General features: G+C 38.1%; 1 protein-coding gene and 1 pseudogene across 1 annotated transcript in view; both read left to right on the top strand.

Annotated features, from left to right (window-relative positions):
- LOC101525116 (prostaglandin-E(2) 9-reductase) overlaps positions 1-26,300 on the top strand; it is a 72,939-nt gene that overhangs the window by 12,680 nt on the left and 33,959 nt on the right. The window lies entirely within an intron of this gene.
- Positions 3,704-15,556, top strand: LOC101524806 (prostaglandin-E(2) 9-reductase-like; annotated as a pseudogene).

Consider the following 26,300-nt stretch of genomic DNA (forward strand, 5'->3'; position numbering starts at 1 on the left):
GGCGTCTTGGGGAGTGAATCATCAAAGGGAAAATCTTCCTCTCTGTCTCTCCTCCTCTCTGTATATCTGCCTTTCCAATAAAAAGAAATAAATCTTTTAAGAAAATGAAACAAGTGGGCACGGCAGCGTGACCTAGTGGCTAAAGTCCTCGCCTTGAACGCGCCGGGATATCATATGGGCACCGGTTCTAATGCCGGCAGCTCCACTTCCCATCCAGACTCCTGCTTGTAACCTGGGAAAGCAGTCGAGGATGGCCCAATGCATGGCGAACCTGCACCCGAGTGGGAGACCTGGAAGAGGTTCCTGGTTCCCGGCTTCGGATCGGTGCAGCACCGGCCATTGCGCTCACTTGAGGAGTGAATCATCGGACGGAAGATATTCCTCTCTGTCTCTCCTCCTCTCGTTATATCTGACTTTGTAATAAAAATAAATACATCTTTAAAATAAATGAAACAATTGTATGTCATGCAAAATCTTGTGATGATTTCTGTATAGAGAAAGAAAGCAGCTTTTTTGAGTTGTCCATTATGGGCATCATGCCATAGTGGTCCACATCTCTTCTTGTCTTCTCGATGCACGCATCCTTTGCAAGCTCTGAAGTCAGCCAGAGCTGATCTCCGGCAGTAGTGAGCTTGCCAGCTTAAATAAGAGAAAGTGTTTTTCATTTTAGGGTCTAATGCAGCTGGTCTGTAACAAACCAAGAAGATATGCTTGATTTGAGGCAGAAGCATGTAAAAGAAACTATTGTATAAACCACAGCTAAAGGGGAAGCTCAAGCCGGACTCTCTGACAAAACCTATTAACGATTACCTTTTATTTGTAGCAATTATTGCCAACAGAATTTTGCTGATATTCCCAAACTGAAAATGCTCAACTTCCTCTTATGCAATTTCTCACGTAATGGACTCCTAATTATGCTTCCTAAACCTACTCCTCTTCTCCTGTGACTATCCTCCCCCATAGACACCATATTACCCAATGATGCACAGCTCCGATCTGCAAGAGGCTGCAAGTGAGCCCCTGAATGATTCCATCTTTGCAAGACTGCCTCACCTTCTGGGCTCTAGGAAATATTTATTGTTCCAGGAAAGACTAGAGAAATAAAGGCTGAAAAAAAATGTTCCTTATTGTCTTTCATACTGACAACTCTTCTATTTCTATCTCTGGACACAAGTCTCCACAGTTTTTTTTTTTTTAAAGATTTATTATTATTGGAAGGCTGGATATACAGAGAGGAGGAGAGACAGAGAGGAAGACCTTCCATCCGATGTTTCACTCCCCAAGTGAGCCGCAACGGGCCGGTGCGCACCGATCCAAAGCCAGGAACCAGGAACCTCTTCCGGGTCTCCCACATGGGTGCAGGGTCCCAAAGCTTTGGGCCGTCCTCGACTGCCATATAAAAGATAATCCCTCTAAACTTTTACTTTGTCAGTAGAGACTTAAAAAAATGGTTATTTCTACTTATTCAAAAGATGAAGTGAGAGAAAGATGCTGAAGTGAACCAGAAGGTAAATAGAGAATTTCCTACCAGAACCTTTACACTGTGTTTCCAAAGACCCGTCTAACCTGTCCCCAACCACTCTCTCTACCACCAGGGTGCAAGATCTACTAAGATTAAAATACCTTCAAGTATTTCATATACACAGCTTTCAGAACATAATTATGCCTCCCTCCCTTGAGCCATCCTCCTTCATCTATTTCTCTTTCAATGTTTGTACAATAATGTACTTTCAATTTATTTTATAATCACAAACTTAACCCTCCATTAAAAATTTTACAAAAACCTGTATTAACTTTTATTTGCAAAACCATGCCTCTTGGTGGAGAATGTCTTATAAAGCAATCACAGAGTTTTCCTAAGAGATACAATAAAAGGAAATAATTTTTTCGTTTTATGAGCAATTTCTTCAATTTATGTTTTCAGTTTTTCTTGTTTAAGATTTCTTTATTTTTTATTGTAAAGTCGTATTTGCAGAGAGGAGTGACAGAGAGAAAGATCTTTCATCTGTTGGTTCACCCCCAAGGCTCGTCCATATCAATACAGCATACACGGCTCAGTAGGGCAGAGACCTAGCCTAGTCCGTCCTACGTCTATCCTGCTCCTTCAGGGCACCAGATAGCGCTGGAATCTAGCCTGGCTTGGAGAATCCAGCCCCAGTCCACACCTGTGCCAAGGGAGATTGCATCCATATCCAGACCAGAATGCAGCCCCCACTCCAGCCGGCACACTCACAAGTGGGAACCCCAATCTAGCCAGTGTGTGCTCTTAGCGCCCCAACCAGGCCTGTTCCCAACCACAGATCGTGCACATGCCAGAGGTTGCTCTGACCCAGCATGCCAGAGCCTCTCACCTGTCATGATTGCTCCTAGGGCTATAACTTCATTGCTTCATGTTATTCTATTTTTTCAGTATATCTCAATTTAGCCAAATATTAGGAATTTCACACATTGCCTATATACTGTTCTTTGTTTAACCTATTTTATTTTATGATATAGTTCCAAAGGCTCTGGTATTTCCCTTCCTCCATCCCCAAGTTTTCTCCCCTCATTGGTTTCCTCTATGCTATTATAATCGATATATTCTGTTTTTTTTTAAATAAATATTCTTAGACCAGGCAAAGACTCATAAATAGGAATTTTTATTTTAGACATAATGATATTTTTCTGGAAAGTCATATTTCAAGTAAATTATACTTGAATTTTAAGACTCTGGTTTCTTATATTATAATGATGTCTCATAGTTGTTAATCCTTTCTTCCCTCAGCAGCAAGGCAGAGTGAAGTTTCTCTGCCTGTTTCATGACTGCTGCTAGGGCTATAACTCATCAGAACTGGACATTCTTATTACAAAGCAAAGAATGAGGCTCCAAAGCATATTTTGCCAAAGGAAAAAAAACACTAATTTTCCTTCAGTTAGGCTTTGTTAATTCCGTTGAGGGTCAATATTTGACAAAATACACAGTAATCATTGTTTAAATTCTCTCTGTGTATGTGTACCTGGTGTAATACAGCCAATTGTTTCAAACTGAGTGTGGATCAAGGCCAGACTTTTTCTTTCTTTTTTTTTTTCTATGCAAAGTATTTATAACAATGCATTAAAAAAACAGAGAGAAACAATATGTAACATATTTTGAAGCTTGGAATTTCTTTTTGTTTGTTTGTTTGGTTTTTTTTAATTACATTATATTATGTGACATGGTTTCATAGCTACTGGGATACCCCCACCCCTCCCCACACCCTCCCCCCATGTTGGGTTACTCCACCTTGCTACATAACCACAGCTCAAGCTCAGTTGAGATTCCCTCACTGCAAGCATATACCAAACATAGAGTCCAGCATCCTGCTTAGGACAGGTTTTTTCGTGAAAACGTTTTTAAAAAGTTACTAGATGTTCCAAGGGCTATAATATAACAGTCAACATTTGTTCAATCAGTTTTATCCTAACACTTACAAAAAAGTGTGTGAAAGATTCTAAAGAGAAAACTTAATATATCTGAAGATATTTCCTTCAGTGATTGACCTAAAAAATTTTCTTTCTTGTAAATTAGGAGGACTGGTTATTGGTTTCTTCTTAAATGTGGAATATTGCTTTAATGTTACTCCCCCATTTGCTTCTAAAATTAGACAGGAACTTGTGTGCTAACTTTCTGTTTATTTGTCCTGATAAGCCAGAAGAACCAGAGTGTGCTTGGCCGTGTAAGGCAATGGATCCCAAACTGCAGCGTGTGGCATTAAACGATGGTCACTTCATTCCAGCACTGGGATTTGGCACCTATGCACCTGACGTGGTAACCAAGCAGGTCCGTAGCTCAGAGGGCAAAAGACAGTAGACTCGGAAGGTGACTCGCATTGTGAAGTCAACCTGCTCCAGTGTGACTATACAGATTTCACTTGTGTTTCCAATTCACCAGGCTAGAACTATTCCAAGAAGAAAATTGAATTCAGTCTCATTTTGTTCTTCATGACGCCTGTGATCGTCTACCCATGATACTGAACACTGATCTGGCTTCCTAATTCGGTTTGTTTCTCACTTTGGTGGAAGAGATCAGAGTCCGCACCCAGGAATGCTGCATACCAACTTTCTTGCCCAGTGTCTGTAGTTGGATTGGTTTCTCTACTGTTGTTCAATAATTCAATAAACATTCCCTCATTCTAATAAGGGCTAATCTAGAGAAATTTTGTTCTAAAAGACGATGGAGAAGAAAGACATAAAACTTGGAGGGCATAATCTCTTCTAAGACAGGAGTAATCTTGGTACCTAACAGTGATTGCTGGAGCTTGGCTCAGTAATTTCCTCAAGTACTACTCCCAACCTTAGGAAACTTGCCTAAAGAGAAATAAAACATCATGTTAGAGGCAAACTGGAATATAATAGGGGCAGGGCTACTTTTTTTTTAATCATTGATAAATGTAAAAGTGAATTGTGCAGATGTTACTACACAATGATAATGACCACAGCAGAGGAAAATTTGCACATTGACAATCTTCTACTTTAATTGAATAATGCACAATTGTTCACTTCAGATTTTACCCTCTGCTTGATTCTTGTGTAGGACTTAAGAAAATCCCACAGAAAAATATTGGTGACATGTAAAATACTTTGCTTTCTTAGTTCAACAAAGTGGTACTAAGGAGGAGAATTGGGGACACAGTTTATATTTCAGCCCTGTTAAATCTCTGAATGTCCCTACACTTAAAACATGTAGGGCATTGGTATTAGAAACGGGCAAATGAATCCAACAGCTGCTTTGTTATAATTTCATTGAAAAAGTTAGGTTTTCATGTCAAGATTAACTGAACACACAACAGAAAGATGCTTAACAGAGAAATGATTTTATTAACTTACTCTGTGGCCATTATCCACACTTTCAGGATGATGCTGTTTGTCTAAGAATACATAGCCTTTTATATAAAGCTCTCATTGATCCTTATCTTATGTGAAGCTAGCAATTCTAAGAATGGGGAGAAGATATTAACGCAGAGTCTTGGTATGCTTAGATTTGTTACTTGTAACTTGTGGACAGAGAGAGGAAAAGATGATATTGAGACCAGATATGCTCTCTTCTGTTATTTATAACTAGAGGGAAGCACAAAAGGGAGATAACACTGTGGAGTTTGGTCTGCCACTTGGTGTTTCAAGGTTAGTCACAAGCCCAAGTGTTCCTGGCCTGTGAATAGCTCCCTTGTCCACTGATGCACTCCGCTCCTTCATTTTCATTAATTTTTAGTGAGACAAACATTTTCTTAGATTAACCTCTTTAATTTTAACAGATGCACTTTCATGTCATCGTGCACTTTGACAAAGCCAATAATTTAAAATTTTATGCTATTTATGTCTTGCATGTTAGAAACACTCTTGTTTTAGAAATAACACCTGCTGTAACCACCCCTTATATGACATGGTTCAATCCTTTTACAAAGTGTCTTACATCTTCACTGCTACCATTTAGCTTTCTAAATACCTTGCTGTCCATTGAAATGCCTATTTTCAAACATACCTCAAGTTTGCATTCGGGGAACCCTCATTCTTTTCCATATTGTAACATATGAGGATGATGTCTCATGGTGAACTGCCTGTGCCGATGAATGTATGCATCCTTGATTTTATCTGAGAAACAGAAATACATATGTGGGCTGCTATAAGGGAATTATGTAACAACACTCTGAAAATGTCTTTGGAATGGAGACTGTTAATATTCAGCTTCCCTTCCCATTATCAAAGTCTGTTCTGAGAATTATTCTGTTTATTTCACTGGGTAAGGATTCATTTAAGTTTGCAATGTTTCTTTCGTATTTTATCTCATTCACTTTCCACCTGCATTAATTTTCCAATGCAACTTCACTGTGTAATTAGTACCATGTTACATTATATAGAACACTGTGAATACTCATAGCAAATCAATGAGTCTGGTTTTGTTCCTGAGTACCTTTGATACCACTGATCTCAGAATAGGTTTCTGATATGCCCAACCCTTGCCATTAAGTCAGGAAAATCAGAGAAAGTGGATTGGATACATAATCCCAGACTTCAAATGCAGAATTATTCCAGATATGAAAAAAAATTGACTCCTATGTGGTTGCTAATTATGCTTTGGCTACTTTCAGCAAAATGCATCTTTAAATAATATTTGTGTTATTGCTTTTCCAGATACCTAAGAGTAAGGCTACAGAGGCTACCAAAATAGCTATAGATGTTGGCTTCCGCCACATTGATGCTGCTTATCTGTACCAAAATGAAGAGGAAGTCGGTCAGGCCATCCGCAGCAAGATTGCAGATGGCACTGTGAAGAGAGAAGACATATTCTACACTTCTAACATAAAGTGTATATGATATGCAAGAGAGCTAGTTAACGAAATGTGATGTGTAGGAATATTTAGCTCATATGTTTCCCAGTTGTTGAGGAATTTTTATTAACAAAACTGCAATCATCTACTTTCCTGTAAATACCCAGGAAGAGCAATGCCTTTCTAATCACTGCTACTTCAAATTTATGAATTTTACATAAAATTCCTTTTGTTTTATGAGCACAATCTCCAAATAATGTCATTCAGCAAGTATGGATTGTAGACTCAGAACTGCCAACAAAACACGACATTTTGGTTTCTTGGGTGACTTTATTTTCACTTTCTTTCAAAAAAATTATTTAACTTAAGTAAAAAAAGAGTATTTATTTTTCCTGACACAGTTCCTTAGACTCAAGGATTTTCTATGCCAGCCTCTCCCACTGCCTCCACCTGCCCCCTACTCTTTTCCCCTATATTGTATCAATAGATTAGTCCCTCAACAATAGTCATAAGTCCATCATTCAGCTATTTAAGTGTATCCTGATATTGTGGTACAGAGAATTGTAGTAAAAGTCCCACATTCTATTGTCAAGATATATTTTAATTTGTTTGGGAGTTCATCTTTTATTTAGAAGTAGAGATACATACTGCAATGTTTCTAGGGTGACTTAATTTCATTTTACTGTAAAGATGAAAGTACACTTTAAATAAGTTACATACTTGAAAAGCATGATAATAAAGAGAGGGAGGCACAGAGCTTTCCCATGTGGTGTCTTACTCTCCCATGGCTGCAACAGACAGATCTAGGCCAGGATGAAGCTGGGACCTGGGAACTCCAGTCTGACCCATGTGAGTGGCAGAGGCCACATTCCTGAGCCGTCTTCTGCTGCCTTCCAAAGGATAGTAGCATGAAACAAGATGCAAAGCAGAACATCCAGGCGTCAAGCCGGCATTCCAATATTAGAGAAGGACCTTACAAGTAGTAGCTTAATCTATCCCACCACACTATTCAAGTGTTCAAAATGCTTTTCTACTCATTAGGTAAATAAAATAGGTGCCAGTTCTTTTCCTTTGAGTTAAATGGTTAGCAGAGGCAGAACATCTGTAGTCTGTCAAAAGTCATTCAAATGATCATTATTATTCATCTCTGGCATAATTCCTTTCCATGCAGCAGTCAGTTTATGAATAATATCCGTAAAAGTAAGAAAAGAAATGTGGCTAGGTCAGATTACAGGAAATCCAAAGTGGAATGGGGTGTTTTGCTTCGTTGTTCGTCATGTTCTAATCAAAAGAATCGTGTGTCAGAATCAGGAGCAGAAAACCAGGAGATTTGGTTAATGTATTCATTCAGCACAGATTTTATGTCTTAATTTTGCAGCTTTGGTGTACTTTCTTTCGACCAGAGCTGGTCCGACCGTGCTTGGAAGAGTCGTTGAAGAAACTCCAGTTCAACTATGTTGATCTCTACCTTATCCATTTCCCAGTAGTTCTGAAGGTAAGTAACTAATATTGTCAGTCTATTTAACTGTCAGAGATACTATTTTCATGAATGACGAAGAGGCACTGATACAGATTTGCTTACTTATTTTTAGAAATGTATCTCATATATTTGAAAGTTAGTGTGACAGGGAGAAAGGAAGAGACAGAGAGATATTTCCTCCAGTTCACCCCTTAAATGACTGAAGATTTACAAAAGGACAGGCCAGAATCTAGGAACTCCATCAGAGTATCCCACATGGGTACCATGGATAGAAACACTTGGCCCAGTTTCTGATGCCCCCTTGGTCACATTAGCAGAAACCTGGATAGAAAGTGCTGCAACTGGGAATTAGGACTCAAATCTTAAACTAATATGGGATGCCAGCATAGTCAGAAATAGCTTACTCTGATGTGATACAAGAGCAGTCTCTGATACAAATTTAAACAACATCTTCTAGGTTATAGAAACTGTCAACATTTAAATAATATAGTTTCTCTTACTATATACATATTTTGTACAAGATTAGGAAATGTCTGTATTTATAGCAATCATTTCCTTCTGTATCATGAATTTTTGTTGCTTTTTGTTTGTTTGTTTTTCTGCCCTACCTCTGTTGGTTTTGTCTGTTTCTTTTCATTGGTGGCATTTATGTCCTTGGGACACTTATTTTTTTCATGGTATTCAATGATTAAATTCTTCAACGATTAAATTCTTCAACGATTAAATTCTTCAGTGATTAACTTCTTTGATGACTAATTCTATCTGTTATAATTAAATCTTAATTGATCATCTGTGTCCCAAATGTCTGTCGTTGGCTCACAAAATTATGGGGAAATGAGGAAAATTGACTCTAACCTGGGTCAAGATTACTACCCATTGTTTATGGAGACCAAGGCAATGTAATTAATTGCTTTCCAGGTGAATGAGAGACATGCCTGTAGAGGAAAGAACAGAGAAACACAAAGTAATAAAATGCCATGGAGCCTATTTGCATCTAGAAAATAGTATTTATTTAATAACATGTAGTATGTATAAAAGAATAGAGAAAGTACATAGTCTAATGACATTCCTTACAGACTAATAATGCATTTTTTTGCAAGCATAAGTCTGTGGGAGGTGGTTCCCTTTATTTCATCCAAGTTCATTGTCTCAGGCATAACTACATTTCCGTGTTTTGCCATCGGTGGAAATCTAAATTTGATAAAGCCATAAAAGTACTACTTCTATTCCAGCCTGGAGAGTCAAACTATCCAACAGATGAAAATGGAAAGACGCTATTCGACACAGTGGATATCGGTGCCACTTGGGAAGTGAATACTCCCAAGAAATAGTACAGAGGAATCCAAAAGTGAAAGCATCAAATCATACTTCAGCATGAAAGAATGTGATACCCAACCTTGGATCTAGAAATTTATGTCACTGAGAAGTGCTAATATACTGGCAAGTGGAAGAAGAAAGGCAATACTGTGACAAAACAGAACTAGGGGCAGTGATGGCAGGCATTCCCTCTTCCATGTACAATAATGTCTTTGGTTTCCTAAGCAGGACAAAGGACATATTATTATTATTATTATTATTATTATTACTATAACTATTATTAAACTGTCCTACTTTTGTCAGTCATTGCACATTGGCTTCACTGCAATTCCTTGACAGTGTTTCAATGTTGTTATTATGTATTTATATTGACTTAAACAATTGTGGAAATATTTCTTTACAATCTTTCCTTTCAAGCCATGGAAAAGTGCAAGGATGCAGGACTGACCAAGTCCATCGGGGTATCCAATTTCAACCGCAGGCAATTGGAAATTATTCTGAACAAACCAGGCCTCAAGTACAAGCCTGTGTGCAACCAGCTGAGGACTCAGCCTTTCTACCTTCAATTTTCATTCCTCCCTCTCATACTATTTCAAGTCTCTATTAACTTACTGTAAGAACAGAAGAGTTTACAGTCAGACCTGTGTACTGCAGGGCATGGAGTATCTTCCATTGTCTCTATAGTTGGGAATGTTAGTAAAAAGTGTTGTGATATGTATGAGACTCTGGGCAGGTGGGAATGCTCAAGACAGGAAAAGTCAGTAACTAAACCTGTAACCAGGTAAACACCCTGAGTCTCCTCTTTTGTTAACATCCTGTTTTCATACTACTGACAGATTTCCTTTTGTCCTCCACTACTGTTACATTTGTTTTGTGTAACACTGGAGTCAGTTAGCAGAGACTTTCTCTGAAAAAATGAATGTCCTCCCTTATCCCTGTTTCTACTGAATGTCTGGACACACAAAAAAATGTGATATATGTACAATGGAATACTACTCTGCCATAGAAAGAATCAAATTCTGTTTTTTTCAACAAAATGGATACAACTGGAGACCACCATGCTTGCTAAAAAAAGCCAATCTGAAAAAAAAGCCACAAATGTATATTCTTTCTGATACATTAGCTACTATAGAAAATGAAAATGTATAAAAAATATCATTTCAATATTTTATTATTGCTTATAGTTCTTATCTATATTCATGTGGAAGAGTCACCTTTCTACTTTTCAGTTGTTGAATATCAAGGTTAGTGGTACATTAAGACTATGATTATAAAGTAAATTCAGACTATGTTATTGTGAGAATTAAAGAAAAAAAAAGAAAGGAAGGAGGGCAAATTATGGGAGGAATTTTACCCACATTTGGTGATATAACTTTTGATCATTTAGTTAAGGTAGTCATAGTCACTCATTTATAGGAATGCATATTTTACCTATAATTGATACTGTAATCTATTAGGTGATAATATTCAACAGAGGAAGCAATATCCCATCAAAATTTTTACATAGTTGATTAATATCTATGATTATTGCATCAATCTTTCATCGTGCTTTGTCAGTAATTTTTTTGCCTTTACTCATTTTACTTTTCTTTATACGTACCGTCAATATTTTTGCAATTATAGCTGTGTCTTTAAGACAAGGTAGATTTTAACACCTTCTCTTTATTTTACAAAAGTTCATGGTAATAATATTTATAAGCAGTAGTTAATAGGTTTTTTTTTCATCGCTGTCCCTATCTTTTATTCAGCAACAAAGATCTGGCTCAAAGAATTACTTTGTCTCAAGATAAAAAACATTGATTGTTTTCAAAATATCACTGCTTGATGTTAATACTTTAAGTGTTAAATTTTTATACCATTTCTCTTTGTGTTAAAATTATCATGTCAGAAGCCCCAGCTCAGTATCTTAGTGTCTAACGTCCTAGCCTTGCACTCACCTGGATCCCATATGGTCACCAGTTCATGTCCAGGTGGCCCTGCTTCCCTTCCAGTTCCCTGCTTGTGGCTTGGAAAAGCAGTGAGGATGGCCTAGAGCCTTGGAAACCCTCACCTGCATGAGAAACCCAGAAGAAGCCCCTGGCTCCTGGCTTTGGATCAGCTCAGCTCTGGCCATTGTAACCATTTAGAAGAGTGAATCAATAAATGAAAGAGCTTCCTCACCATCTCTCCTCCTAGCTTTATATGTATCTTTCCAATAAAAATAAATACATCTTTAAAAATCTCAATTTAATATTTTTGATATCTTAATTTCTTGTCTGGTGTACAGGTGGAATGCCATCCTTATCTCAACCAGAGCAAACTGTTGGATTTCTGCGAGTCCAAAGACATTGTTCTGGTGGCCTACAGTGCTCTGGGCTCACAGCGAAAACCAGGATGGTAAATTGACAGTGAAAAGCTTGCATAAAATATACGCTGCTGATAATGTGATTTTGGTCAGTTCTCACCTGTCTCAGGAAGAGTGCAGAATATGTGTATCTAGTGAGATCTGATGGTACTGGTTTTTCTGATCCGTGGACTTCCTTTGAGAAGCACTGGTGTGGAATAGATCACTTATTCATCTTAGAAGTCTCCTAACAAATTGAATACTTTGCTTTAGCAATTTGTTGTTCTTTCTTTCCAGGGTGGACCAGAGCTCTCCAGTTCTCTTGGATGATCCAGTCATTTGTGACTTGGCTAAAAACACAAACGAACTCCAGCCCAGATTGCCCTTCGCTACCAGCTGCAGCGTGGGGTTGTGGTCCTGGCCAAGAGCTTCAATGAGAAGCGGATCAAAGAGAACACTCAGGTGATGAACATCTGGGACTCTAGATATCAAGGATCCTACAGAACAGAATCAATCTATCTTTCTTTCTTTCTTTCTTTCTTTCTTTCTTTTCTTTCTTTCTTTCTTTCTTTCTTTCTTTCTTTCTTTCTTTCTTTCTTTCTTTCTTTCTTTCTTTCTTTCTTTCTTTCTTTCTTTCTTTCCTTCCTTCCTTCCTTCCTTCCTTCTCCCCTTCCTTCCTTCCTTCCTTCCTTGCTTCTTGTAATATGTCAAGATATACTTCGGCCAAATGTAACTTTGTCTTTACTCATGCACTCAAAAACCTTCAATATATTGATAAGAAATAATGCCTAGATATAATCATGACTGAACAAATCATTGAGAAATAAATTTTAACATTAAATTAGAAATATATTTTGTAGACTTGTGGAAGAGATGTATTTTCTTATTTTCTGAAAGGAGGGTATTAGATTAGCATATTTTTATGTAAATATCTCAAACATCTCTTGCATAACCCTGCCATGTGTAAGAGACCTCATTCAGGTCTCTTACAGGATGTTAATTAGTGTATTGCTGGGATACCCAAGCCTTTTTGCATGTATTTTTCTTCATCCTACAGGAACATTACTCCAGGTATTTCTCCATCACATGATAGGATCCAAAAGCTAACAGTGGATAATTGCACAGACAGAACATAATTGCTTTGGGGAAATTCTACTTATCAAAATCACTTGGACAAATATGTGTGGATTTGTTTTTTGCCCATTATTAATTAGTGACTTGAATACTTCGTTTGACATCTCAAGATGTTTGCAAACTTTTCCAATATTTTAAGAATTGCCATTGTATAATACAATCTAATTAACCTGGATTTTCCATACTCACAAACATGTTATATGAAAATAATAATTTTTTTGTGCTTCTCTCACAGGTGCTTGAGTTCCGGTTGCCTACAGAGTATATGAAAGCCCTAGATGGTCTGAAGAGAAATGTTCGATATCTTACCATTGGTTTGTAAGTTTCCTTCCAAGGAAGACTATATTAAGGGTATTAATCTCTAGTTATCATGCATGATAGCTATTACCAATGTTGCCTAATAAATCTTAGCAAAATATGAAGTAATTTACTTCATTTACCCCAAACCTTCTCAATGCTTAGCATACTGAAAGTGTCTCCATGAACTCTGTGATCCTAAACAAAAATTCTTGTCACCTCCATGTGGAACTGTTCATTCAATGCTTTCAAATTAATTTGTTTTACTTAATTAATTAATAAGGAGTTTCTTTTTTTCTAATTACCAATAGGTATTAATTTACTCACAGTGTGTTTCCGGGAAAGAAGAGGGCATGGAGTCAGCATGATAAGTTACAGAGAGATTAAACAATGAGAAAGGGTGTACCCCGGACAGTAAAAATCAACTTTCAAGGGCCCGGCGGTGTGGCATCACGGCTAAAGTCCTCGCCTTGAAAGCCCCGGGATCCCATATGGGTGCCGGTTCTAATCCCGGCTGCTCCACTTCCCATCCAGCTCCCCGCTTGTGGCCTGGGAAAGCAGTTGAGGATGGCCCAATGCATTGGGACACTGCACCCGCGTGGAAGACCCGGAAGAGGTTCCTGGTTCCCGGCTTCGGATCAGCGCGCACCGGCCCGTTGCGGCTCACTTGGGGAGTGAAAACATTGGATGGAAGATCTTCCTCTCTGTCTCTCCTCCTCTCTGTATATCCGGCTTTCCAATAATAATAATAAAATCTTTTTAAAAAAATCAACTTTCAAATAATTTCACCCCAGTTATTTGAGACCCTGGGGTCTCCAATGGCCAAGGAGGCTCAGCCGCTTGCAGTTCATGAATGAGAAAAAAGGAGCAGTGAACAATCGACACAAGTTTTCCTACCTAACCTCCCTCTCCATAAATGCAAATTTTCTCACAAAGCGTTAGTTTCTAACAGACAGCATGGAATTAACTTTATATTGTATCAGTTTTTTTTCTTTTTAAGATTTATTTATTATAGTTGGAAAGGCACATTCACAGAGAGGAGATAGAAAGAGAAAGATTTTCTGTCCACTGGTTCACTCCCCGAAGTTGTCACAATAGCCAGAGCTTAGCTGAGCCAAAGCCAGGAAACAGCAAGCCTCCTCGGGGTCTCCCATATGGGTACAGGGTCCCAAGGCATTGAGTCAGTTTTCAGTTTTCCAGGCCACAAGCAGGGAGCTGGAAAGAAAACAGCAGGGCCGCCAAAATTAGAAACTGCACCCATATGGGATCCAGGTGCTTGCAAGGCGAGGATGTTACCCTGTAGACCAATGCGCTGGGACTTCTTCTGTTCTTTATGTCTGGTCCATCCAAGTGCATCAATATCTTAAGTTTTAGCATTAAGTACATCAAGAAGAGACCTTCAGTCAAGAGGGTTCCCTCTTCCTTTGACTGCATTTTTATTAAAGAGTCAGTCCCTTCATTTCTCTTAACAAAGGCCTGCCAAATATTTCAATACAACATTTAGATATGGTAGTATCCACGCAAAACGTGAAGTCTTAGACTTAAACAATGGGAAGGCAGGCTAAAGGGGAAAAAAAGCAAAATAATAATAATAATAATAATAATAATAGGAGAGAATTCACAGCAAAGAAAAGATAGTTTGTATTGAAGATTTACAGAATTTGTCCAAAAAAAATCATACACTGTAAATCAAAGTAGCAAGAAATAGACACCTGAGGGGCTTTTACCTTGTGACAGTAATAATAGTAATAATGAAGGGAATTAGCATACAGAAAGACATTGACATTACACACAATTGTGTCTCAAAATTGGTTATACATTATGATTTTCACCAATTGCAGTGGCATAGAGCAAAATGAGGATTGCAGTAGGGTTGTATTACAAAGAAACAGAGTGGCAAAGAGAGTAATTCCTATTCTTCATTAAATATTTTAGTAATCAGACATTTTATCACATTGTATTTTCTGAAGTTGTGCAATATCTATATTCTAAAATATAGATATATAAATTAGGAAAGAAGGCCTGGTATTCATTCCACTTCCTAATCTAACATATTCTGCTGCATCTGATGGGCAGTTGAGCAAACAAAGAATTAGTTAAAGGATGTTAAATTGCTAAGAGTAGCCTTTACTTTGGGAGATATTTTTGTATTGTTGAATAGCGTCTGCACTTATCTTTGTTTAAAAAAATAGCAAATTTATATTTTTCTTGAATTTTTAAATTTTTTTCTGAATATATTTTGTATTAATGTAATATTAATGCTAAGAGAACAGATCCACTGTATTCATAAATATATTAGAATAGAATTTCCACATTGGTCCCTCCAGCTTTCTCTCTGACTCTCATTGTTTTTTTTTTTTTTTCTCTTCTTGAAAATCTCACACAAGCTAGACCTGGGTATAAGTTCACATTATTAAAAAGATGCAGCTAAGGGAGAAGTATATTGCTGAATTTTCTCTTTTACATATTCTATAGGTTAAATTTCAGGAAAAAATATGATTTGAAAAAGTTGCTTGCGATTAACAATATTCATTTTAAAATAATGCTCATGAGTATCTTAGATTTTTAAATTTTACATAAAAAATGATTAACTTTAATAGTAATTATACATGAATCACTTCCTTATTTTTCTGCAAATGCATTCTTTGAGTTTAGAGTATATGTTTTTCTCATTTTAGTGGCATTGGACACCCAAATTACCCATTTACTGATGAGTATTAACATGGAAATCTACCAGAAACCAGCCTGTGAATCATGATGCAGAAGACATATTAGATGTTGGCGATTAATCACCTCTCTTTTGGTTAATCTATATTGCTGAGCTATGCACACTGTGTTAGAGCTAAATCCATAGGATGGAAAGCTGTGAAACTACACTTTTGTTACTTCCTGAGATTTTTAACATTGTTTTATTGAAGACGCTGCTACTGTGTGGTTTGTGTCAGTCTGACTCCTTAATCACTCCCACTGATTTTTATAGGATTTTGAAGGCCAGTAATACATGATGGATACAGCAGGTTCTTAGAGGTGGTGTGATATGGTGTAGAAAGTGTGGTCATCCTGGAAGACATTTAGCAAGGATTTTTCAGTCATTTTTTACTACAGTCTTCCAACAACAAGAAAACCCACTTCATACAGCCTGGAGGTGAGGCAATACTGCAAGGATGACACACAAGGCTTGAGATCCCTTACAGAAGCTCAAAAACTAGAGGTTGGGCCCAGTGCCATGGCCTAATGCCCAAATCCTCACTTTGCATCTGCCAGGATTCCCTTTGCATGTTGTTTTGTGTCCCAGATGTTCCACTTCCAATCCAGCTTCCTACTTATGGCTTGGGAAAACAGTTGAGGACAGTGTAAGACCTTGGGATCCTGTACCCATGTGGGAGACCTGGAAGAAGCTCCTGGCTCCTGGCTTCAAATTGGCTCAGCTCTGGCTGTTGCAGCCATTTGGTGATAAAACTTCTTTTTCTCTGTATCTTCTCTCTATGTATCCACCTTTCCAATTGTAAATAAATAAATAAATAAATTTTAAAAAGAAAAAAAAAAAGATTGAAGCAGAAAAGTCTTAAAAAAAAATAAAACAAACCAGAGCTCCAGGAATTCAGAAACTAGGTATCCTTGGGAATAGGTAGTCAGCGATGTGTAGGTGTAGAAGTACAGACAGATGATTAAGAAATGTTACGGAGTGCTAGAATGGTCATGCCAGACACAAGTCCAAGAAGTATTTATTAGTCAAGTTTGATGACAGCAGTGCCTGTTACACTGTAGGAACCACCACCAGTTTCGAGTTACACCTCCCAATACTAGATGAAGCAACAAGCTAATCATTCATAGAACTGTGTTCCAGATTCCCCTGCAATACAAATGATCCTTAAAAGATGCAGAGCAAACAACCCGGACAGACTCAAGGAATTGCAAACATCCACAAACTAATTCATCCTTTCTGGGCTTCTCTGCCTACATTGCATTAATGTTAATAGTCTGTATAGGCCTCATCTCTTCTGAAACTCTTGGAAGTACAGAAATTAGAAATATATAACTTTCTAGCATTTGCATCTCTACCGACTTGCCCAAGCAGTGAACAGAGAATGACCAATATAGACACATGGGCCATATTCACGTGCTGCCTGTGTCCTCAGAGTTGGTCTGCGTGAAGCAGGAGGTCAAGTGGGTGCATGAGAGACCAAGAACCTGAGCATGAGAGTGAGCTACCAAGCTTGGGAGGAGAATGGCAACGTAAAACAGCAACAACTCCCCTGCCCATCAATCAGGTTGAGCAGAAGGCATTACACAGGCAGAGAAGGGGTGGCTTCCAAACTCATGATGTGAAACTAGCTCCCTAAGACCATTTCAGAGTTAGGTATGAGGAAACTGAAGAGAGGGGGCTAAATACATCACTATTTAGGAATGTAGACAAATATTCTCTTCATAATTTTATGTGCTGATTAGAATGAACTTCCCTTTTTATTGGAGTGTCAGAGCTGAGCCTGGGACCTAATCTGTACGTGTGTTATGATGAGAAGGACTGAGCCTTCCTTGGCTGTTTGGGGATAGAAAATCAGAAACAACGGACAGAAGAAGCAGCCCATGATATGTGATACAATGTTCATGCTTTCAAGGAATGTATAGAAGTGTGCATAGACATATGTATAAAATCTACATATTGAAGTAAATATGACAAAATGCTAAATGTGTCAAACCTTACAAATACATATTAAAAAGACAACAGAAAATGTGTTAGAGAAAAACCCTTAAAAAGATAAATATAATAATCTGGATTACTAAATTAACATTTTGTTCTCTGAATACCAATGCTATATTTCTGAAAATCTTTAAGAGTTAAAGTAAATTAGAAATTCTCAAGTGCTTGATGCTCTTTAAACATTGTTAACATAAAAGGAGTCAGATCAACAAGCATATTCCAAAGTTATTACATATTAGTGCTAAGTAAACACTAAATTGCTGAATTCTATGCCATACCAATGGAAACAGGGTTGAGAAAACATTCTTGAAGAGGTAGAGGTATCAGGCTGTGTAGAAAAAGACATTAAACAACTGACTTGATAAAGCAAATTTTCACATGGAAACTGAGCTAAGTGGAATCTGAGCTAAATTGAAAGAAAACAGAAAACTAACAAATGAATAAAGCAAAAACAACTTAGAAACCCAATTATAAGCTTAGAAAGCAAGCAATTTCTTTAACTGAACAATACACAAAAATATTCTTATAAAATGAAGAAAGGGGCTGGCATTTGAAGTAGGGGTTAAGATCCCATGTGTGATAATTATGTGGGATAACTAGCTGCAAATGTTGGATCTGCTGATCCATGGAAGAGGAAACACTTCCAATGTCCATCGGCTGTTATACTCAACCTTAGAGTCTCCATTTGCCTACGTATTTGCTGTCGTTGTTTGGCTGGAGTAGTTTTCTAGGTTGTCCTGCTCTTCCTCTGCTATCGTGCCAGGTGTCCTCTGCATAAGATATCCTTCATGCACCATATCCTCTATGTGTGCCAAGGCCTGCTGTCCACTACTCTATCTTTTGTACTCAGGGCCAGGATACCAGGGCCTTGACAGAATTCCCACTTTCTTCACAGTTTGTCTAATCATGAGAGTTTAGGAAATAAAACTGAGGAAAATTATTGCAAGAGAAATTTAATTACTTAATAAACAGTGAAAAACGTTTCTTTCAATTTAGGGCTTGGATCTTGCAGAACGCCTTAGGGACTTTAAAATGGCTTCTGTCTGCCCTCTGGTGGTCAATTACCAAACTACAAACAACATTGTGTGAAAGAAGACAAAAATATATAGTTAGAACACAGGAGGGCAAATCACTTTCCTGGTTTTTGAGATTTGGGAATCCTAAGGTATCATCTCACTCGTCTCCTCATTTTAATTGTAAGACACAGGGTGGACATTGTGTCCCAGCCAGTTAACCAGTTCCTCATCCCATACTGGAGCACAGTTCTAATCCCAGTTTCCTGCTAATGCATCTAGCAGGCATCAGAGGGATCCCCTGCTGGTTTGGTCTTCCATGCTTGGATCCCTGCCTTCTGTGTGGAAGACAAGGATGGAATTCCTGGCTCCAGGTTTTGTCTGGCTCAGCCATGACTGCTGTGTTCATTTGAGAAGTGAGACAGAGGATGGAAGATGGTTCTCTGTCTCTTCCTGTTTCTGTCAATCTGACTTGATAATCAATAAATTTTGGCAATATCAGCATGATGTTTCAAATGCATACTCTCCGCTAAGATGAATGATATCAAAACAGTCACAGCGTCTGGATCATTTGGTTTATACACATTAGCTTATCCAAAGCATTTAAACAATCATAGATGATCATTTTAGCAATTAAATAAATAAATGAAACAATTTTAGTTGCTCTCACTCATTCCTCATCACCACCACATCCACTGGGTGAAGTGTATCCTCCGTAATTCTGCTATCACCTGGAATAGAGTGACACTGAAAGAGCCTGATCAAAGTTTGCCTAAGGTAGACCCCGGAATTGAAACACAAACTGAGTCTGGAATTGTGCTTTCACATTCTTCCCCACATTTATGTAATTGATTAATTTTCCAGCCGCTTATATTTTATATTGAGGATAAATTGGTAGTGTGCAGTTTGTAAAATATTAAATTGGTTTTTTGTTTAAGGCAATATTCATTCCCTATAGTTTTCATAGGCTGTTACATGTACAGGTTCTTGTATAAAGCTTAAAATTAAGTTCCATGATAATTGGGAAGGCAGGTTTAAGTTATCCAAAATCCTAACTAGCGCTATGTACAGAGTCCTCCCCTTGCCTCAACTGCCCCCCTCCACACAGGCATAATTCTGCAATACTTTGTCTTAAGAGATTTTCAACTTCCCCAAAATGCAAAAGCATAGTTTTATAAACACCATCGTACTCTTCACATTGATTAACTCATTGCTAACATATTTTGTATTCTCATTCTGTGTGTGTGTGTGTGTGTGTGTGTGTGTGTGTGTATAATGACCTGAAAATCAGAGAATAATCATTGGCATAGGTTTTAGTCCCAAGAATGATGATACAAGTGCAGAATCTGGGAGGTGAATTTTATAAATAAGTTCCCAGGTTTCTAGATTTGGTGCTCAACATTTATGCTCGGCATAGCAGCATCTTCCTTTTTATGCAAGGTCTCTGAAAATTACCACCTGTGGAATTTCAGGATGCTTTACCCACTCTTATACATTCCACACAACATTACTTCTAAACTGATTCATGAACAAAGAAGTTCAGCAATTGGACCATCGTCATGAAACTCACCGGTTTTACCATGATCTCCACTGTCCCTAAAGGAGTTATCTAGAAAGAAGAGTGAGACAGACTTCTGAAACTCTCAGTTATGGGGTCAGCTTAGTGAAAGTACTTGTAAGACATTTCAGAAAGCTGCATATGGTATAAATGTAATACTGTTTTTCTGACAGCTGATATTCTTAGATCCAGCCATAAGTAATAGAAATAAAATTGGCAGTATTCACCAGTAACCTTAGCAAACTGCTATGGAGTCATGCATTTTCTACTGCTATGACCAACAGAATTTTTTTTTTAGTTTATGGCTTGTATTTCCGAAGGAGAAATTCTTTCACCAAGAAATCTAGTAATGATTACACAAAATTGGGAAATGGAACTACTGCCTGGCTACTTTGGTTTTTGTGCTGCTGCTGAAATATTAACAAAGAAGGAAATTACTAAGCTGATGGGGGTGACTGATCTCAAGTAACAAGAGAGAACTTGAGGCGAATCCAAAAGGCCATAGGGCAGGTTAGGAAGAGTGTGTCCTGAGAATCCCTTAGCTGTCTCTCAGTATTTTATTTACCATCAGAGTCAAGGGGGAAGTTCTAGCAGTCTCTTTATTAAGTCTCTTGGTTCTCCTAAGCATAGATCATGTCTTCTGTGAATACTGATAGCTTGACTTCCTTGTTTCCAATTTGATTTCCTTTGATTTACTTTTCTTGTCTTATAGCATTTGCGAGTACTTCCAGTACTATGTTAAATAAGTACTTCCAGTGGTGATAGCGGACATCCTTGTCTGATTGCATGTGATCACCTGAGACTGTTATCACTGTTTAATGACTATCAGCCATGTTGATACTTTTATTACTATTGCCCATGGGTAACGATGACCTAGTCCGTACTGTACTCCCATTTGTACTAAATTGGTCATACACTATATTAATTTCTGCAGGAAGATACTGGACACTCTTTTGCACTACCCAAGTGTCAGACTGATACCCCAGCTACAAGTGCAACAACACCATGGAGATGAATACTCACTATTTTATTTTATTTCTTTTTTCTTTTTTCCTTCTCAAACTGCGGTGGACTTAACGGGAGGTATAATGGAAGCACAATGGAAATAAATACATTCATAGGCAGAAACAAAGAGAAGTATATCCCCAAACCTGCAACACAAGAATGGAGTCACAGTGAAACAACTGATAGGCCCCTACATTGTTGGGAGACACCTCAATGGCAGCCTATTAAATTGTGTCATAAAATCAAGAAAAAAAAATAAGTCAAGGGAAGCTGCAAGCCCTCAATTCTGGCAGCATCATTAATAACTGAGAAAACTTAAGGATCAAAGTTTAGGTTACTCCACCAAAGAATCATGATCAGCTGAGATGTCTTCAGGCAAAAGGAACACAGGATGGGTATTCAAAGAGAGGGTCTGTAAGTATAATCTTTGTTAAATGTCTCAAAAATATGTTTAACATTTACAATTAGTTGACTTTAAATAAGGGATAATATCCTCATTAATATTGACAGATTTCTTTCAAACAGTTGAAGTCCTTAAGAGTAAAATCTGAGGTTTTCCCAAAGAAGAATTCTGACTCAAACTGGATCACAGAAATCCTACGTCAGTTTCTAGACCATGTCCAGCCCTGCGGGTTTGGGGCTCTCCACTCTCTCACATGTGCCTGAGTTTCTAGTTAATAAATTCAATTTCACATATGTTAATCACATAATCTTGGCAATCAATTCGTTAAAGACATTGTGTATTGTTTTTCTGTTTCCCCACTACCTCTCTCTCTCTTTCATAAATGCATAATTAATTTTTAAGAAAGAGCATCTTAATATTATTTGACTCCACCCACTTGTTCACTCCTGCAATGGCTACATAGTTGTGGATGAAGGAGGCTGAAGTACCTGGATCCTTTCTGCATTTCCTGGGTGTACTAGCACAGAGCTGGACTGGAAAGAGACTAGAGAGCCCTCAAACTGACAGTCTGCTATGGAATGCTAGTTTTGCAAGTATTAGTTAAACTCACAGCACCAAGTGGCTCACCTTAATGATAGAGACCAGGTTCCTTATTCTCTCTTTTTTATGGGAACAAAATCAGGGTGGAGGCATGCCTCCCTCTGATAAGGCCCTGCTATGGGCAGGGATAGATATTTGGATGCTGGCATTCAGGCTTGGTTGCCATAAAGACCATGGGAATAGGTGCTCACAGACCTGTGTTAATGAAGGATTGTTCACTTAGCACCAGACTGCTTGGCATCTAGGGGAACAGCAACTAATTTAAGCAATGAATGTGTTCATTAATAATTATTATTGTAACCTGCAAGTGATCTCAGACCCTCAGGTTTATATACTCTTTGATTTGCATGCATATTATAAAAACGAACTCAGATAGTTGCTCTGGGCTGTTGTGTCTGGCTCATATGCCAAGAGTGAACCTTGGTCCCTGTGGTTTCTTTATCTGGTATTATTGATTCTCAACTATTTCTATTTCTGATTGTTTTTTCAGCTCCATCTTTCACCCTTGCCCCTTGTAAGACTGCTGCATGCTGGCATGCCACAACTCAGGATAACTTGGCAACTAAATACAACGTATTGTTTGATTGTTTTGCTGGTAATTTGACTCCGGGCTGTGTCTGACTACAGTGTGTCACCACCTTAAGAAAGACTTTGTGACATATAGCTATCCCAAGAAAAAATGTAAACTTTAAAGTTAAAATATTTTTTTTTAAATCAACCTCTCAGTTTGTATGCCTGTGAGGGAAACAAAGCCATTTTTGCACATAATAATAGAATAAACTGATCAAACTACCAAACTAACCTTTCTATTTCTGTGCGTGTGTGTGTGTGTGTGTGTGTGTGTGTGTGTGTTTGGAGCAGTCTAGCGCCTCTTCTAGCCTTTATACAGAACATTGTACATCATCATGAGCCCAGTCATAACACATGAGGCTAGAACCTGATTATGTTCATTCTGAAGTATATTTTTACTGAATACTTAGCAGTCAATTCATCACAACGTCAAGAATATCGGGCCCGGCAGGCAGCATAGCTTAGCAGCTGAAGTCCTCACCTTGAACGCCCCAGGATCCCATTAGAATGCCGGTTCTAATCCCGGAGGCCCTGCTTCCCATCCAGCTCCCTGCTTGTGGCCTGAGAAAGCAGTTGAGGACGGCCCAAAGCTTTGGGACCTTGCACCTGTGTAGGAGACCTGGAGGAGCTTCCTGGTTCCTGGCTTCGGACTGGCGCAGCACCAGCTGTTGCGGTCACTTGGGGAGTGAATCATCAGACGGAAGATCTTCCTCTCTGTTTCTCCTCCTCTCCGTATATCTGAATTTGTAGTAAAAATAAATAAATCTTTTTTTTTAAAAAAAAGAGAGTATCGAACCACTATGCATGGTTGAAACCATCTGTGCATGTACATATATGTATATAATTATTTAGTTTTATTAGCTTAGAATTTTACCTTTTTGTGGGATGCAGTATAAAGAAATCTTGACTGACATCAGGATGATTCCTCAAATCTGTTTGCAAATATAGTGAAGTATTTTAAAGTATGATTTTTGAGATCGTTCAGAAATCTTGGTTTACCAGAGAACTTCAACCAAAACCAAGTTTATAAAGAGACTAAGGTGCCTGAGGCATAGTTTTAAAGATTATGGTATGGAACCCTGAGGTAGGTGGTAACATGTTTTAATTGGATGTAACAAATGAAAACTTAACATCTGTTGCTGGTTTTTAACCGATCCTATATCCCAGTTTTTTGCTGAGACCACTGCAACTTGGCAGAAGTGGAATCTGAATTCTTTCCCTTATGGCTATGTTCAGTACAGAAATATCTAGATGTAAAAATTATGATGCTAGTTGAAATGGATCATAGTCTATCAGGCTCCAGAAATTTCACTTGTTAAGTTGGAAGGTTTGGGTTGATTTTATTTATTAGACATTTGTGCATTTGAGCTAGGGACTGGAAATAGGCGAGATTAAAAGCTACTTTCTTTTTGCTTCTGCAAATCCAAGTCTAAATCTGCCTTTTCCAAAAATTGACATACTTGTAGATCAAAAAGCGCTTTTCAGTCCATGTGAGTAGATCTGTTTGTAAAGAAAATTTCACACACTGACTAAATATTGATAATGAATTTTTGTACTATGAATAGAGAATTTTCCTTTTCAATTTTTAAACATTTCAAAGCAATTTATTAAACGTTGGATTCCTAAGTAATACATAATTACTATAACACAGTTCTCATGTTAATGTGATATTAATACAAACTGAATAAATTGAGTGTGCTTCACAGATAGTTATCTTTCTCATTATTCTTTTTATTTTTATAATTTTGGAGACGTTATATCACTTATTTAACATATGTATTCTTCCCAGTGGAAAGTCAGGAGTGTATTTATCAAAATTTGATAGCTTGATTTTTTTTAATTTGCTTGGAAGACACAAATTCACCTCTCTGATTATATAAACTATATTTTAAACTTTTGTAATGCTTCAATGACCACAAAATGAACACTTACTGTGCTTAAGTAATATCCAGATTACCCAAAAATGTCTGGAGTCTTTAGATAATCCCTACGCACACACTGTAACGAAGAGAACATGAAATTTGCTCTATAACCGTGTCAAAATGTGACTAGCCAATCCTAGGCCCTCTTGCTTTTCCATGCCCATCGCTACACACAGAATCCACAGTGAAAACATTTACTCACAGTTGAACTTTCTGTACTTTGTAATGAATGTTCATGGGAGAACCTGCCTGGTGTGCTGTGAGTAGAACAGAGCCTTCAAACCTTTTTGAAGTTTTCTTTTTTGATCTGGGTCTAGTTTCATGGTAATTTATCCATGGTAATATGGTTAAATAAATTCAATAAGGAGGTTGGTTTGGTCTCCAAAGGAGAGGTTGGTTTGGTCTCCAGAGGAGAGGTTGGTTTGGTCTCCAGAGGAGAGGTTGGTTTGGTCTCCAGAGGAGAGGTTGGTTTGGTCTCCAAAGGAGAGGTTGGTTTGGTCTCCAAGTGTGCTCCTGACTTCCAGGCGGTTGTCTGAAGAGGAGCTGATCTTTGCTGATGTGATTGCCTTTGCTGTCATTATACAGGTGCTGCTTTTGTTTTTGTTCTCGCTTGCCAATCTAAACCGTGGAACTCATAATCTGAGTTCTGTCTGAGTTTCTACAACCTGAGTGGACAGTCTGAATCTTCCTGAAGCAACTGACCAGTTCTTAAGAATCCAAGGAAGAAGGGTTTTCAAGGATGATTATACTGTTCTCAAAATCTCCTCCACAGAGAGCATAATGAACATAATGTTCTGCGAGAAAGACCTGATGAGGGCCTTGATAGCACTTACTTGAACAAGCATCTGAGCTAAATTCCTAAGCTGCTAAATTTCTGAAGGAGCAGCAGGAGACTAAGCATTGATGCAATGGTAGGTCCTAGTGATTAGCAACATTGGTGTGGTTGCATCTCCTCTTTGGAATTTGATTCTGCACAGTGTTGATGCCTACCTGTATTTGTCCATCTCTGGCCCCACACTTGGTAGGTTATGAAGGCAAACATCCAGGGAAACTTGATCAGGTTAGAAAAGAGTAGAGAATATTTCATACTTCCATTTCCTGAGGTATATAAGCCCGTAAATGAATGTAAACCTCTATACCAGCATGCCTGGCCTGACTTAGGGCTAAGGCCCAACAACACTCCAGGAGTTTTTTTAATGATAACAGCGTTTGCAGTCATGCCTAAGGCCAAAGCCAGCAATGCTGTTCTGGGGTCTGAACTCAGTCCCTTCGGAAGCCATCAATGGGCACAGGCAGATGCACATAAACAGAGCCTCTGTGGACCACCAGAGATGGAAATATCAAATAGAAATTTTACCACTCAGAGGTACAAACCAATTTAATACACTTCCAATGATCCTGTAAAAATCCTATCTCAATCTCAACTTCCCAGCTTCTAAAACTTTTCCAGGTTTTGCAGGATATAAAAATTGGTTAAATGCTTAATGCTTACCCACCTCTGACTTCTTGCAAAAATGCAGGTAATTTCTTCAGTGCCAACATCAGATGTGGCCCAACAGAAGAGCAGATGATTAGCCACAACTAGTGATTTCTAACTCTTTTGAAAGATGACCAAGGAAGAAATTTGTATGATCTCTGTGCAGCCTCCAAATTACATGCAGATGGATGTGAACACTTCCCTATAGGAGTGGT

Source organism: Ochotona princeps, chromosome 10 (genome assembly GCF_030435755.1).
Source record: "Ochotona princeps isolate mOchPri1 chromosome 10, mOchPri1.hap1, whole genome shotgun sequence".
NCBI classification, from domain to species: domain Eukaryota; kingdom Metazoa; phylum Chordata; class Mammalia; order Lagomorpha; family Ochotonidae; genus Ochotona; species Ochotona princeps.